General features: G+C 43.0%; 1 protein-coding gene across 2 annotated transcripts in view; it reads right to left on the reverse strand.

Moving 5' to 3' along the window:
• The window catches only part of eloca (elongin C paralog a), a 31,941-nt gene that overhangs the window by 4,191 nt on the left and 13,239 nt on the right, over positions 1-14,511 (reverse strand). The gene's annotated exons all lie outside the window — the stretch shown is intronic.

Below are 14,511 nucleotides of genomic sequence, written 5' to 3' on the forward strand. Positions count from 1 at the left end.
TAAATCCTTTTATGGGTTCAACCTTTCCTATTTCTGACGTTTTCCAGATCTACCACTCCGTCTAACATCCTGCATCATGTTCTGAATTTTTAACTTCAGTTTGCAATGCATCTTTCTTCTCCTTCCATTCCATCAGCCAGAATTATTAGTTGATTCAGATTTTCAAATTCATGCAATTCCTTAAAGCGTTCATTTCTGGCTTTATTTGTAACCGTGTCTAGCCAAAGAAGTTGCCAGCTACTTCTTTCCATGCTTCTAAGGTCTCTTTAGATAAATTTTCAACCATATTTTGGATTTTAAAAATGAAGGAGAGGCAAGTAGTTTAAAGAGATCCATCGAACTTTGGTGCTGGATAGAAGAGGTACAAATATCATTCTTAAGGACTGCAAGGACCAAAAGGATTAGAAGTAGGTAGCAGCATGTGTCTTTTTACAAAGTTGAAGAAGAAAATAATTGTAGTCTAAATAATCGAAAAGCTGCAGATACTGAACATATGGAGTAATAACAGAAAATGCTAGACCCTTCTGACGAAGGGTCTCAGCCTGAAATGTCGACTGTACCTCTTCCTAGAGATGCTGCCTGGCCTGCTGCGTTCACCAGCAACTTTGATGTGTCATGCTAGAGCCTTCAGCAGGTTGTGTCTGTATCATATTGGTGGAATGAGAAACGGAGTCAACATTCCTGGTCAATAATCTATCATTTTCTATCATGGGAATTTTAGTATTAATACCCTGGGAGAGTCTTTCTGGAATAATGAGCTGAGGTGGGTTGAATCTTCCACTCATTTAGTTATCCAGTTGTACAAAATTTGAAGCATCTAATCAAACAGAACTATTTGAGGAAGCTTCAATGGCTGAGCTAATCACATTTTACAACCCAATGTTGAGCAAGCTGATTCCAGACTAGACCTGAAAAATCTGTCAAATTAGTTTTGTGTGTCTATCACATACAAAGTAACATAAGTAATAACTGCAGATCCATTCCTGGTACATCCTTTTATGTAATCCTATTTATGGAGTGATACTAGCTAGATTTAAAAATAGTGATTTCAAATGTCTTCACTCATCCAAAGGAAAGCATCTAAAGTATAAAACAAAAAAATAAATACTATTGTACGTGTTATCTTACTCTAGAATAGTATTAATTAACTCAGAATCAGGTTTATTATCACTGACATGTGTTGCGAAATTTTTAACTGAGCAGCAACAGTTCAATGCAATACATGATATAGAAATAAATAAATTAATTACTGTAAATATATAAATATATATTGAAAAGATTGAAAATAGTGCGAAAACAGAAGTAATATATATTTTAAAAAGTGAGGCACTGCTCATGGGATCAATGTCCATTTAAGAATCGGATGGCAGAGGGGAGGAAGCTGTTTCTGAATCACTGAGTGTGTGCCGTTAGGCTTCTGTATCTCCTTCTTGACGGTAACAGAAACAGGTGAATTGATTATGGGGAGCAAGGACATAGCAGACCAATTGAATAATTACTTTGGTTCTGTCTTCACTAAGGAGGACATAAATAATCTTCCAGAAATAGTAGGGGACAGAGGGTCCAGTGAGATGCAGGAACTGAGCGAAATACATGTTAGTAGGGAACTGAGCGAAATACATGTTAGTAGGAAAGTGTTAGGTAAATTGAAGGGTTTGAAGGCAGATAAATCCCCAGGGCCAGATGGTCTGCATCCTAGAGTGCTTAAGGAAGTAGCCCAAGAAATAGTGGATGCATTAGTGGTAATTTTTCAAAACTCGTTAGATTCTGGACTAGTTCCTGAGGATTGGAGGGTGGCTAATGTAACTCCACTTTTTAAAAAAGGAGGGAGAGAGAAACCGGGGAATTATAGACCGGTTAGCCTAACGTCGGTGGTGGGGAAACTGCCGGAGTCAGTTATCAAGGATGTGATAACAGCACATTTGGAAAGCGGTGAAATGATCGGACAAAGTCAGCATGGATTTGTGAAAGGAAAATCATGTCTGACGAATCTCATAGAATTTTTTGAGGATGTAACTAGTAGAGTGGATAGGGGAGAACCAGTGGATGTGGTATATTTGGATTTTCAAAAGGCTTTTGACAAGGTCCCACACAGGAGATTAGTGTGCAAACTTAAAGCACACGGTATTGGGGGTAAGGTATTGGTGTGGGTGGAGAATTGGTTAGCAGACAGGAAGCAAAGAGTGGGAATAAACGGGACCTTTTCAGAATGGCAGGCAGTGACTAGTGGGGTACCGCAAGGCTCAGTGCTGGGACCCCCCCAGTCATTTACAATATATATTAGTGACTTGGATGAGGGAATTAAATGCAGCATCTCCAAGTTTGCGGATGACACGAAGCTGGGTGGCAGTGTTAGCTGTGAGGAGGGTGCTAAGAGGATGCAGGGTGACTTGGATAGGTTGGGTGAGTGGGCAAATTCATGGCAGATGCAATTTAATGTGGATAAATGTGAAGTTATCCACTTTGGTGGCAAAAATAGGAAAACAGATTATTATCTGAATGGTGGCCGATTAGGAAAAGGGGAGGTGCAACGAGACCTGGGTGTCATTATACACCAGTCATTGAAAGTGGGCATGCAGGTACAGCAGGCGGTGAAAAAGGCGAATGGTATGCTGGCATTTATAGCGAGAGGATTTGAGTACAGGAGCAGGGAGGTACTACTGCAGTTGTACAAGGCCTTGGTGAGACCAGACCTGGAGTATTGTGTGCAGTTTTGGTCCCCTAATCTGAGGAAAGACATCCTTGCCTTAGAGGGAGTACAAAGAAGGTTCACCAGATTGATTCCTGGGATGGCAGGACTTTCATATGAAGAAAGACCGGATGAACTGGGCTTGTACTCGTTGGAATTTAGAAGATTGAGGGGGGATCTGATTGAAACGTATAAGATCCTAAAGGGATTGGACAGGCTAGATGCAGGAAGATTGTTCCCGATGTTGGGGAAGTCCAGAACGAGGGGCCACAGTTTGAGGATAGAGGGGAAGCCTTTTAAGACCGAGATTAGGAAAAACTTCTTCACACAGAGAGTGGTGAATCTGTGGAATTCTCTGCCACAGGAAACAGTTGAGGCCAGTTCATTGGCTATATTTAAGAGAGAGTTAGATATGGCCCTTGTGGCTACAGGGGTCAGGGGGTATGGAGGGAAGGCTGGGGCGGGGTTCTGAGTTGGATGATCAGCCATGATCATAATAAATGGCGGTGCAGGCTCGAAGGGCCGAATGGCCTACTCCTGCACCTATTTTCTATGTTTCTATGTAACAATGAAGAGGGCATGTCCTGGGTGATGGGGGTCTTTAATAATGAATGTCTACTTGAAGATGTCTTGGATACTATGGAGGCTAGTACCCATGATGGAACTAATTTTACGACTTTCTGTAGCTCCTTTCAGTCCTGTGCAACAGCTACCCCCCATACCAGACAGTGATGCAGCCTGTCAGAATGCTCTGCAGGGTAATCTATAGATGTTTTCAAGTGTTTTAGTTGACAAATCAAATCTCTTCATACTCCTAATGAAATATAGCCACTGTCTTTCCTTCTTTATAGCTGCATTGATATGTTGGGACCAGGTTAGAGATGCTCAGATGTCTTGACACCCAAGTATTTGAAATTGCTCACCCTTGACACCTGATCCCTCAATCAGGACTGGATTGTGCTCCCTCGTCTTACCCTTCCTGCAGTTCACAATCAGCTCTTTAGTCTTACTGACACTGAGTGCAAGATTGTTGCTGCGACACCACTCAACTAGTTGGTAAATCTCGCTCCTGTACGCCTTCTCATCTCTATCTGAAATTCTACCAACAATGGCTATATCATCAGCAAATTTATAGATGGTATTTGAACTATACCTAGCCACACAGTCTTGGGTATAAAGAGAGTAGAGCAGTGGGCTAAGCACACATCTCTGAGGTGCACCAGAGTTGATAGTCAGCGAGGAGGAGATATTACCAATCCACACAGATTGTGGTCTTCCGGTTAGAAAGTCGAGGATCCAATGGCAGAGGGAGGTTCAGAGACCCAGGTTCTGTAACCTAAAATCAGGATTGTGGGAATGATGGTGTTAAACGCCACGCTATATTCAATGAACAGCATCTTGACATAGTTGTTTGTATTGTCCAGGTGATCCAAGGCCATGTGAAGAGCTATTGAGATCGTGTCTGCCATACACCTATTGTAGCGATAGGCAAATTTCAGTGGGTCCAGGTCCTTGCCGAGGCAGGAGTTCATTCTAGCCATGACCAACCTCTCAAAGCATTTCATCACTGTAGACGTGAGTGCTACTGGGTGATAGTCATTAAGGCAGCTCACACCACTCTTCTTAGGCCTTTTTGAAGCAGGTGGGAACTTCTGCCTGCAGCAGTGAGAGGTTGAAAATGTCCTTGAATACTCCTGCCAGTTGGTTGACACAAGTCTTCAGAGCCTTACGAGGTACTCCATCAGGGCTTGCCGCCTTGCAAGGGTTTACCCTCCTTAAAGACAGGCCAGCATCAGCCTCTGAGACAGAGATCACAGAGTCACCGAGTGCAGCAGGGATCCTCACAGCTGTAGTTATATTCTCCCTTTCAAAGTGGGCATAGAAGGCATTGAGATCCTCAGGTAGTGAAGCATCGCTGCCATTCATGCTACTGGGTTTCACTTTGTAGGAAGTAATGCCCTGCAAACCCTGCTATAGTTCACTTGCATCCAGTGTTGCCTGCAGCCTGGCTCAGAATTGTTTCTTTGCTGTTGAGATAGTCTTCCACAAGTCATATCTGGTTTTCTTGTAAAGACCTGTATCACCAGACTTAAATGCCACAAGTCTAATCCTCAGTTGACGACATACCTCCTAGTTTATCCATGGGTTTTGGTTTGGGCATGCAGAGCACGTTTTCGTAGGCACACACTCAGCCACACAGGTTTTAATGAAGTCAGTAACATCTATGGCACATTCATCCAGATTTGAAGATGAATCCCTGAACACAATCCAGTCCACCGATTCAAACCAGTCCTTTAAGTCAGTGGTCCCCAAGCACCAGGCCGTGGACCGGTACCGGGCCACAAAGCACATGCTACCGGGTCACGAGGAAATAATATGATTTGGCGATATGAAACAATATGAGTCAGCTGCACCTTTCCTCATTCCCTATCACGCACTGTTGAACTTGAACACCCCCACCCCACCTCCCGTTAACCGGCCTGCAAGAATATTGTCAATATTAAACCGGTCTGCAGTGCAAAAAAGGTTGCGGACCCCTGCTGTAAGTGTTCCTGTGCTTCACTTGTCCATATCTTCTTGATCTTCACTACTGGTTCTGCAGACTTCAGTCTCTGCCTACACTCAGGAAGTAGAAGTACAGCCAGGTGATCAGACTTTCTGAAATGAGTCATGGAATAGCACGGTAAGCACCCTTGATGGTGGTGTAACAGTGGTCCAGTGTGTTGTTTCCTCTGGTACTACAAGCGATTTGTTAATGGTAATTATTTAGTGATTTTTTTCACTAAGCTGGCCTGGTTAAAATTCCCCAAAATAATGGTGAAGGCATCAGGGTGTGTTGTTTCCTGCATGTTGATCATCTAGATTCTGCTTAACATTGGCCTGAGGTGACATGTACACCGCTACCGAAATGATTGCTGAAATCTCTTGCAGTAGGTAAAATGGATGGCACTTAATTGTGGGACATTCCAGGTCTGGTGAGCAGAAATGTGCACCAAGAGGAGTTGATCATGAGGCATACACCACCACCTCTGCTTTTGAGAGACTTGACTGTCCTATCCTGATGGTGTACAGAAAACCTGTCGATCTGAATCGCTGAATCCGGTACGGAAGGGGTTAACCAGGATTCTGTGAAACAAAGGACGCATGTAGTCCAGCACTCTAGCTCTGAGATCTTCGATTTTATTTACTAGAGACTGTATGTTTGTCAGCAAGATAGTCGGTGTTAGGAGTCTAAAACTGTCTCAAATGGTAATTATCAGAATCAGAATTATTTTGTACAGACAATCCAACATGGATGACAATTTTTACTGCTCGGTAACTTCAAGGATACATTATAATTGCCCTTCATATTAGTCTCTGCTCAAATACAAAACCTGAACTGTTACTTAAAAGAAATTTTGATTGAGAATCTGTATATACCACTGCTTAAAATGTTTGATTAGTGATTGTTAAACATTTAAAAACTTTCCCCAACTCCAATTCAAAATCCAAATACTGACCAACTTATCTAGGTTTTTAAAAATAGTGTAAACAAATTACAACTGCAGCTCCATTTCCAATTATTTTGTTTCAAATGGAGCCATACAGCTGAATAAAACCTTATATTTTTATTCTGTTGAAGGGTCTGATGGTGAGTTCCTCCAGAATTTCGTGTGTTTTGCTCTGGATTTGTGGAATCCATCTACATAATCTCTTGTGTTTATATTTTTATCTTCAGGCAGATGGGGCTCGTCAGCTGTGGTTGGCAGCTTATCTGGGAGAAGAAAAACTCTGATCTCAAACATCTGCTGCCTTGCGGCTATACCCGCTTATGGAGTAGGCTTTGGGAGTAATCCCTGAGGAAAAATCCGGAGCTGGAATCCCTAGGACAATCCTCAGTTGTTTTCAATGATGACTGGTAACTTCTGTGACACTGCTGGTGCCAAACTGTATCGGTCTCTGCCGTTCCTTTGGATTCATCAGCTGCCAAGACAGGGGGAGCCTGCTGCATGGGCAACAGTTTGCTCTCCATATCATATTGCGCTGGCCTGCATGTCACATAGACAACTGGCACGCAATATCTATGGTTGACCCCGACCAATGGAGGACTCAGTATATTTTTATTCACTAAAAAGAAAAAAGTTGGTGATAAGAGAACTGCAAAGTCCATTGACTGTATGCTCTGCAATGGAACTGATTATCACGGAAATACTAAGAAAAAAGGGGCTTCCCCCCTCCCCCTTTCTTTCTCCCTAGGCCTCCCATCTCTTGATCCTTTCATATCCCTTTTGCCAATCAACTGTCCAGCTCTTGGCTCCATCCCTCCCCCTCCTGTCTTCTCCTATCATTTCGGATCTCCCCCTCCCCCTCCCACTATCTCTTCTTTCAGTTAGTCCTGACGAAGGGTCTCGGCCCGAAACATCGACTGTACCTCTTCCTAGAGATGCTGCCTGGCCTGCTGTGTTCACCAGCAACTTTTAGAAGTATTACACAAATGGCTTGTGGTTAATCAGGGATACAAATATATCATCTCACTGTTGTTCCTTTTGTTTTCTCAAAATATTTGCAGATGTTACTCTTTGCTACATACCAATGACTTGGATAGTACAGCACGGGAACAGGCCCTTCAGCACACAATGTTGTGCCAATCCAAATAGTTCTTAAAAGGCCAATTAAACTAATCCCTTCTGTCAACACAATGTCCATGTCCTTCCATTTTTCTCACATTCATATGCCTATCTAAGAGTCCCTAATGTATCTGCCTCTACTACCACCCAAGGCAGTGCATTCCAGGCACCCATCATTCTGTATAAAAAAAACGTGCCCCTCACATTTCCTTTGAAATTATTCCCTCTCACCTGAAATACATGCCTTCTGGTATTAGACATTTCAACCGTACAAAATATAAATTGTCTGTTTATTCTATCTATGCCTCTCAAAATTTTATAATCCTCTATCAGTTCTCCCCTCAGCCTCTGCTGCTCCAGAGAAAACAACCCAATTTGTCCAAACTCTTGTTATAGCGCACGCCCTCTAATCCAGGCAACATCCTGGTAAACCTGCACTTTCTCCAAAGCCTTGATATCCTTCCTATAATGGGGTGAACTGAACTGTATGCAAAACTCCAGATGTGGCCTAGCTACATAAAACTATAACACAACTTCCTGACTTTTGAACTCAATGCCTTGACTAATGAAGGCAAGCATGCCATATGCCTTTGTAACTACCCTATCGAGCTGTGCAGCCACTTTTAGGGAGCTATGATCCCTCAGCTCATCAACACTGATTTGAGTCTTGTCCTTAACAGTACACAGTCTCTTGAAATAAAAATATGGGAGCTGGGACAGAGTGTATGTTTCATTTTTGGTTTGGTGAGGTGTACACATATGACGTGTTGGCTTGCTGACGTATGCCATTCATATACTTTTACATATAATCTGTAATGAATCTTGTAACAGCCAAGAACGCTTAATCAAACAATGTATTTACAATATACTCAAATAGTACTGAAACATTAAATAACACCCCATCCTGCTTAGCTATAAACTCCAATTCAATATAGAATACATCTCATCTGTTACACCGAATGTGTGTCAGTTGTCCATCGTCTCAGACGATGACGTAAACCCGTGCAGGAGTTTTATCGTGAAAAAGCCATTGCACTGGGACAGTTCCACAATCTGGACCTCAAAAATCTTGGTCCAATGGTACAAAAAATCGTCACAACTGAAGACTTCCTCTACAGCAGTGGATAGCCATGACAGCTTCTGTGCCTTGTTATGCCCTTCACTCCCCATGAAGCGTTGCAGCACCGCCTTCTTGGCTGTTGGTTCTTGTAGCTGATCTCATTCACCCAGTCTGCTGCAACTGGCTTCGCATGCTGAGTTAGGCACACCCCTATCTCACCGGGGTCAGAAGTTCCTCGCCACCCACCTTGTTTAGTCTGCCTTTCGAAGCGGTGTACCAGGGTGTGGCCACTGTTGCAGTTACTCGGAGCCACAGGTGAGAGCTAGGTGGTGGGTGGGAACCAAAGGTAGATGAGCTGCCCCTGGGTGGAGTACGACAAGCCGGCACCAGAGGTGCTACCTCTCCCTGGACACCCCATACACAGTATACTACACATACAGCTACCAATTCTAAAATTTTTAACTGTCCAATTCAGGCATCAAGATTCAATCACTGTGGGCGATTTCTTACTCTTGTGGGATAATTTCGTTCCTGATACGGGGAGTCATTCTGCTTGACAGGTGAAACTTGTGGCTGTGAAACAAACTGTGAGTACAGTGTTTGACATCACCTTTTCCTCTACTTTTCTGAAAGCTGCCTCACAATGTTTTTTCCATTGCCATTTCTTCCCGATCTGTAGTAATGAGTTCAAGGGGTGGAGAACAGTAGCTAGGTTTGACAGGAACCTGTTATAGTAATTGACAAATCCAAATATGGCCCTTTTTGAGTGTTTGTGAGAAACACTTTGGAAGCTACTTCCATCTCCATCTGTAGGTAGACCTCAGCTAAATCCACTTTGCTGAAGTGTTTCCCTCTAGAAAGGCTTGCAAAGATATCTATCCTAGGCAGAGGGGTATTGATCAACTTTCAGTACTGAGCTGATGGTAACCTTAAAACAGTGGTCCCCAACCACCGGGCCGCAAAGCATGTGCTACTGGGCTGCGAGGAAACGATATGATTTGGCGATATGAAATGATATGAGTCAGCTGCACCTTTCCTCATTCCCTGTCATGCACTGTTGAACTTGAAATAACCTACCAAATCATACACAAAACCCAAAATAACACTAACATATAGTAAAAGCAGGAATGATATGATAAATACACAGCCTATATAAAGTAGAATTAATGTATGTACAGTGTAAGCCAAAACCGATTTGTAGGAAAAAAATTGGCACGTACACACATGCGCACATCACGCATGCGCACACAGGTGCCCGCACAAGGCTTCGTGGTCATGGTAGTCTTTCTCGGGGTAAACACAAGTGTCCTGTATTTGGCTGCTACTACTAATATTGTCAATATTAAACCAGTCCGTGGTGCAAAAAAGTTTGGGGACCCCTGCCTTAAAATCACTACAGATCCGGACAGATGCTTCTTGACTATTGGCAACACTGGTGTTGTCCGTGGCTCCACTCAAACATGCAAAGAATTTCTTCAGCTTCCATTTGAACTAGCTCAGTGGCTAGACCAAAGCTTTACCTGGTGTATTACCAGCATTGCTCAGTTTTCTGGCAGCTGTTATATTCCATTTCTCACTGTTCCAGCAGTTACTGCTCCCTGCTGTCCTTCCACTTACACCTCTTCCAGAAGGATTAATTACCAGTAACAAGGCTTCAGTGCCCTCTCCTCATCCATACCAGTCTCTATCATTACATCTCTAACCACTCAACACACAAAGTGCCAGAGGAACTCAGCAAGTCAGGCAGCACCTATGGAAATGAGTGAACAGTTGATGTTTCGGCCTGAAATGTAGACTGTTTCCTATGTTTCACAGATGCTACCTGGCCTGTTGAGTTCCTCCAGCATTTTATCTGCGTTGAGTGGATTTCCATCATCTGCCGATTTCTCAACTCTAACCACTTGATCTATTTATTTATTCCTAATTCCAGCCTACAGATGAGTGATAAGTAAGGCAAAACCAAAAAGTGACAGTATGGCCTGAGGGAGCCATCTCATGGATTCAGGACTGCTTCAAGTTCACAGAGTAGAACTTGCTGGCCTGCTAAGCAACACATTATTTAGGAACTGACAGAGCAGAGATTCCCAGCCTGGAGTCCTTGGTTAATGATAGGGATTCATGGCATAAAAACGGCTGGGAATCCCTGACTTAGAGGGAATATACCACCGTGCACATGCACTATATAAATTACTGTGTAGACAAAGTCGCCAGCAATAAAAACATCCGTGTATTCACGAATCAGAAGCTATGGCTGAACAATGGAGTCTGGAACCTACTCAGGGTTGGGACCAGGTAAAACTTTAAAGGAGGCATTAAACCAGCAAATAAAGATACAAACAACAGATAGAGATACACTTCAATAACGCTAAAAATAAAACCTGATGCATGTGAAAAGGCATCAGGTCCATCACTGACTATAAAGGAAAGATCTCCTGCCCTGCAGTAATGCCACACCAGCTGAGGAGCTGAACAACTTACTTGCTCAGTTTGACAGGAGCAACAATGAACTGGCGATGAAGGCTTTGACACCTAAGGATTACACACATTGCTGACACTGTGCACACCAGGCGAGATGTACTTTCTGCAGAGTCAAGACACGCAGAGCAGCTGGACCAGATGGCATACCCAAGTGGTCCTCAGGGATTGTGCTGACCAGCTAGTAGAGGTTTTTACTGAAATCTATCAGACTCTGTCTGTCCCTTGCTCTGGTCCCTGCATGCTTCAAAACAGCAACCATCTTACCAATCCCAAAGCAGTCAGCGGTAACATGCCTGAATGACTACAGACTGGTTACACTTATCCCTAGAGCTGCCAAGTCCCTAGAGAGACTAGTTATATACCACATGAAGAACGCCATCCCTGCTACTCTGGACCAGCACCAGTATGCTTACAAGACAAACAGATCAACTGAGGAGGCCATCTCCATAGTGTACTGGAACACTTGGAGCATAAGGACACATAAGGATAAGGATTTGTGAATGGAAAATCATGTCTGACGAATCTCATAGAATTTTTTGAGGATGTAACTAGTAGAGTGGATAGGGGAGAACCAGTGGATGTGGTATATTTGGATTTTCAAAAGGCTTTTGACAAGGTCCCACACAGGAGATTAGTGTGCAAACTTAAAGCACACGGTATTGGGGGTAAGGTATTGGTGTGGGTGGAGAATTGGTTAGCAGACAGGAAGCAAAGAGTGGGAATAAACGGGACCTTTTCAGAATGGCAGGCAGTGACTAGTGGGGTACCGCAAGGCTCAGTGCTGGGACCCCAGTCATTTACAATATATATTAGTGACTTGGATGAGGGAATTAAATGCAGCATCTCCAAGTTTGCGGATGACACGAAGCTGGGTGGCAGTGTTAGCTGTGAGGAGGGTGCTAAGAGGATGCAGGGTGACTTGGATAGGTTGGGTGAGTGGGCAAATTCATGGCAGATGCAATTTAATGTGGATAAATGTGAAGTTATCCACTTTGGTGGCAAAAATAGGAAAACAGATTATTATCTGAATGGTGGCCGATTAGGAAAAGGGGAGGTGCAACGAGACCTGGGTGTCATTATACACCAGTCATTGAAAGTGGGCATGCAGGTACAGCAGGCGGTGAAAAAGGCGAATGGTATGCTGGCATTTATAGCGAGAGGATTCGAGTACAGGAGCAGGGAGGTACTACTGCAGTTGTACAAGGCCTTGGTGAGACCACACCTGGAGTATTGTGTGCAGTTTTGGTCCCCTAATCTGAGGAAAGACATCCTTGCCTTAGAGGGAGTACAAAGAAGGTTCACCAGATTGATTCCTGGGATGGCAGGACTTTCATATGAAGAAAGACTGGATGAACTGGGCTTGTACTCGTTGGAATTTAGAAGATTGAGGGGGGGATCTGATTGAAACGTATAAAATCCTAAAGGGATTGGACAGGCTAGATGCAGGAAGATTGTTCCCGATGTTGGGGAAGTCCAGAACGAGGGGCCACAGTTTGAGGATAGAGGGGAAGCCTTTTAAGACCGAGATTAGGAAAAACTTCTTCACACAGAGAGTGGTGAATCTGTGGAATTCTCTGCCACAGGAAACAGTTGAGGCCAGTTCATTGGCTATATTTAAGAGGGAGTTAGATATGGCCCTTGTGGCTACAAGGGCTTTCATAGGAACGCTCTATCTTCGGATGGCGGGGGAAACCTGTACCAGTATGAAAACCATCTACAACTCATAATGTCTATGGGGTGGGCTTGCAAAATCGTGATGGACTCATCTCACTGTAATATAATGTTAAGAAGTTAGCATCTCGCAGGCCTCTTGTAATGTAATGTTAAGAAGTTATCATCTCACAGACCTCTTGTGACCCTGGCTATTTTGTATGGGTCATAGCGGCTAAGACTTTGACAAAAAGCATAGAATCATAAGTGTTTCTCACAAGATAAGCTGAGCAGGTGATATTATTCTTGGTATGCAACCCATGTAACTTCAGTCCTTGCTTAAGAACAATTTATACCATTGTTTGATTAACTGCTGTAAGAAACATAGCGCTTGCTAGATAAGCATTACAAGGAATGCCTGTTTCAAGGGTGGGAAGCTCTGAGGGGTAAGCTTATGTCTGGCTGTATAAGGGTAGTTAGCTGTTACACGAACAATTTATGGCTGATAAGTTAAACGATACTCATCTGTACAGAAACTAAGGGGGTGAACCCACCTGTATCTATGTACGTGACTGCATATGTATAAAAAGCACTGTATTTGCTTCAGAAGCCAGAGACCCCCGGAGCAGCCCAAGAGATTGCTTAAGGAGGGCTCTCTCTGGTAACTTGCTAATAAAGTGTTGAAGTTACATTCACCGTTGTGTGTGGTGTCTTTGCGTCGGGTTGATCGAAAGAAGTTTACGACATCACTACAGTAATCACCCATTCAATCTGCTACTATCTGGCAGGAGACACAGAAACATCTCTGCATGGACATTCAGACTGAAAAAAAAACCAGCTTTTCCCCTAGGGCTGTCATGCAACTGAATAATGACACCACCCACCCATAGTCCATAGGCACTATGGACAATCTATAAGTGCAATACATGATTTTATATGTATATAATTCTCTACACTATGTTTAATTATTGTATTTGATGGGGCAGCCACTATTTCTTAATTTTAGAGTTGCTCGTTTTTAAATTCAGTTGTAACTTAGATATCACTCTGAATAACTTGGACATTATTCTAAATTCAGTCATTGTGTTTTTAGTAATTGAATTGAGTACCGCTGCAATCTTGTTGGACTCAGCAACGACAATAAAGCTCTAACACTCTCTCCATCCCTTCTCTGCAAATTTAAATGTTTCTCAATTCTGAATGTAGGTCATTGACCTGATTTACTCTTGTTTCTCTCTTTATGAATACTATATCAAATCTGCTGAGTATTTTCAGCATTTTGTTTTAATTTCTGACCTTTTTGTGAACTACTGACCTGCTATCTCCAGCATTATACATGCAAGTCCACTTTGGGACTTCATCTTTTTCCATTGAGAATGGGGGAGATTCAAACAAGAGGACATGAGTTGAGAGTTAAAGGGCAAAAGTTTAGGGGTAACATGAGGGGGAACTTCTTTACCCAGAGGGTGACGGCTGTGTGGAGCGGGCTCCCGGCAGAAGTGGTTGAGGCAGGTTTGATGTTGTCGTTCAAAGTTAAATTCGATAGATATATGGACAGGAGGGGAATGGAGGGTTATGGGCTGAGTGCAGGTCGGTGGGACTAGGTGAGAGTAAGAGTTTGGTATGGACTAGAAGGGCCGAGATGGCCTATTTCCGTGCTGTAATTGTTATGCGGTTATATCGTTGGTTAATTTTTCACTGTTACATTTCTTGTTTGGCCTAATTTGTAGAATTATATTTTCTCCAAGACATCAGAAAGTCCAAGGTTTACACAGGAGAGTTCATACTGAATTTTACAACGATGCAATCTTAATATCCATTCAAACTGAATGCTTTGCACTTAATGAAATGAACATAACTTTGTGTCTTGGCATTTTAGATCACACTCTATTTACTAGCCAGTACTCTGTTTCTAGTGACTGTATTGATTAATTAAAATAAAGTTTCACCTTAGAACCGCTGGTCTTCACTACAATTGGCAGGGTAATACCAAAAGACCAAATTGAAACCTCTTACTCAATGTCAAC

The sequence above is a fragment of the Mobula hypostoma genome, chromosome 1 (genome assembly GCF_963921235.1).
Source record: "Mobula hypostoma chromosome 1, sMobHyp1.1, whole genome shotgun sequence".
NCBI classification, from domain to species: domain Eukaryota; kingdom Metazoa; phylum Chordata; class Chondrichthyes; order Myliobatiformes; family Myliobatidae; genus Mobula; species Mobula hypostoma.